The 2,761-nt window shown below is 43.6% G+C and overlaps 1 long non-coding RNA gene across 1 annotated transcript; it reads left to right on the top strand.

The window, feature by feature from the left end:
- Positions 1–683: 683 nt before the first annotated feature.
- LOC127771822 (uncharacterized) lies at positions 684–1,433 on the top strand. Its single transcript, XR_008017214.1, has 2 exons — positions 684–967; positions 1,057–1,433. It is a non-coding gene; the product is annotated as an uncharacterized LOC127771822 (long non-coding RNA).
- The last annotated feature ends 1,328 nt before the right edge of the window (positions 1,434–2,761 follow it).

The following is a 2,761-nucleotide window of genomic DNA, read 5'->3' as shown; positions in this document are numbered from 1 at the left end:
GAAATGATAAGCAATTCACTTGTGTATTCAAGAAAAGGAGAAAAGAGAGACAACACAAAAGAGCCATTTCAATGTTGACCGAAATTATAAATTATATATATACTATGTTGCCCGTTTTGAAATAGAACACCTTTGGTAGCGATTTTAAAAGCTTCATTTTTCATAATTAAGTCAATGAAAGCATGAATAAAACTATCCATTCCAATCTACTATATCTTGGACCGAAATCTGGGTCTAGCATATGTACATGGCAAATTAGTACCACCGCTGGGAATCAGCTCACACTACTACAAAACATCAAATAGGTGTCACCATTATTGGTGCCAGTAGTGCTAAAAACGGCACCTATAAGCCTTTTCTCACCTCCACGGGTTGAAATCGAAAAAAACCGGCACCTTTAAGTAATTATAGGTGTCGGTTCTAAATAAAAACCGACACCTATTTTATTTTGTGTCGGTTCTTTTAAAAAAAGGCACCTATAATATCTTATAGGTGCCGGTTAATTAAAAATCGGCACCTATAAGATATTATAGGTGAAGGTTTTTTTAAAAGAACCGACACCCAGGAATCGATCCGAGCCGGGGCTGAGCCAGCGGGCCCCACCATGACTCGCGACACGAGGAGATAAGGTTTCTTCTCTCGCACTCCGCATCTCCGCCCGTCCTTATCCCCTCGCAACTCGATCTCTCTCGTCGTCTCCCTCTCACTCCCGCGACTCTCTCCCTCTCGTCCCCACTCACAAGCGCGGCGTGCTCCACACCGCCGCAAGCGCGCCGTGCTCCACACCGCCGCAAGCGCGGCGGCGTCGCCCTTCCCATTGTTTTTTCTTTCCTTTCCCTTCCTTCACTCCCTCTTCTCTCTCGATTTCGATGGGTCTGGAACTGTGCTGAATTGGTTTAGTTTTTCTTGGTTTGCTCGGATCTGTGATCCTGGAGTTTTTTTTTCTCATACTGTTCTGATTTCGTTGGTACTAGATCTGTGTCGAGAGCTTGATTTGGTGGTTGTTTTGCGTGGATTTGACAGGGATTTATGTGTTTTTGTTTTGGTTCTATGTAGATCATCAACGACAGGGAGACGGGGAGGTCTCACGGATTCGCTTCGTCACCTTCTCCTTCGAGCAGTCAATGCGTGACCTCACAGTGGAGTGGTGGCCGGCGGCCTCCCATGGTGAGCGGCCTTGACGGTGGTGGCGGGCGGCCAGATCGGGCTGGTGTGCATGGCGGTCGACGCACTGGTGGGAGGATTAACCATGATTTACTCTCTTTTCCTTGTTGATTTTTGGTTTTGTAATTTCGGCCTCTCTGTGTTGTTGTCGGATGCATGGTGATGAGATTGTGAGATATGTTCTTAATTCTTGGTATATGGATGATGATGAATGTGCGTTCTTGGATTTGGGACGAATGGTGATGAGATTGTGAGAAATTTATTCTTTATTCTTGATTGTGAGAAATGTGAAATTTATTCTTGATTCTTGGTTGTGAGAAATGTGTTCTTGGATTTGGGTGATGGGGAGCTGCTCGATGCATCGGCGAATCGAGCCGATGCTTTGAGCCATTTTTTTTTGGTGCCGGTTGTGGGATTCTCATCTGGCACCTATATGTGTAATAGGTGTCGGTTTTAGAACCGACACCGATGACCAATGTCATCAGTGCCGCCTCCGTGGTGCCGGTTGGAAAAACTGACACCTAAGGGGGTTTCCCAACCGGCACCAAAAGGCTGTGTTGCAGTATGGTCATTGTGGTTTCCGTTGAAGGGGAGGGTGAGATCGATATAGCTAACAATAGGGAAGATGAGGAGGTAGCAGTCGATCTAATGAGGACATCATTAGCTCGGATATGACCATGGCTACCTGATGTATTCATCAAACGAAGATGCATGCTTTCTATTTTATGATTTACATGATATATATTTAATCAAATGTTACTGCACCTTTTGTTTTCTCTGTTCTTGTTCTCGTTTACAGAGGTAGTTACTTGGGTAAGGCAAAGAGACCAAGAACAAGGAATGTATGGAAGATCACATAAGTTGATTGGAAATGAGACATTCTCCAAGTCCACTTCTTCATCACCATGTCACTTTTGGTCCACAGAAAACAAGAGCGGAAGTTCTGCACGTTTTGGATTTAGGATTCCGGCCTCCTTATAGTATCAACTTCAAATGGATCTAGCTGTTGATTCAGAAGAACTCTCAAGGCCCATGGGTACTTGTTAGAAAGCTTATGGAGTCTACATTTAAATGGTTCAGGTCCCATGTCAAAATTTTTCCAAAGCTACCGGGAATCTGCAAAATAAGTCACTTACATCTTCCAATTCGAGTCTGATTTTAGCTAATTGTGTCGTTGGATAATCTTGTGGAGGTGTGCACCCTACGGTTAACCCTAGAACGTCCTTAGCCATATTTATTTTGTAGCTGTCATCATTAGAGTAAGGTTTTATTAGATTAGGCTGCCGCCATATGCCATAGTTTTGCCATTGACAAGATCCGTTTGTGGAACCTCGGTTTCGAGTGCTAATCATTTACCTACAATTCAGATTGTGTTTTTTTTCTTGTTCTTGTGAGTTTTTCTGATTGCTTGTAGGGATAAAACCTTCGTGGTTAGGTCAACTATATACTTGAGAACATAGTTTACAATAATTAGACGTGTGGGTGTAGCTGTTGCGAGGTGACGATCGAATATCGGAAGCCTCAAAACATGAACGTCGTCACGACGCTATCCTACTTTGTACACATAGGCTCATCACTATCCTACTTTGTACATATG

Source organism: Oryza glaberrima, chromosome 4 (assembly GCF_000147395.1).
Source record: "Oryza glaberrima chromosome 4, OglaRS2, whole genome shotgun sequence".
Lineage (NCBI taxonomy): Eukaryota > Viridiplantae > Streptophyta > Magnoliopsida > Poales > Poaceae > Oryza > Oryza glaberrima.
The sequence above is the reverse complement of the archived record's forward strand: the minus strand, read 5'-3'. Positions and strand labels throughout refer to the sequence as shown.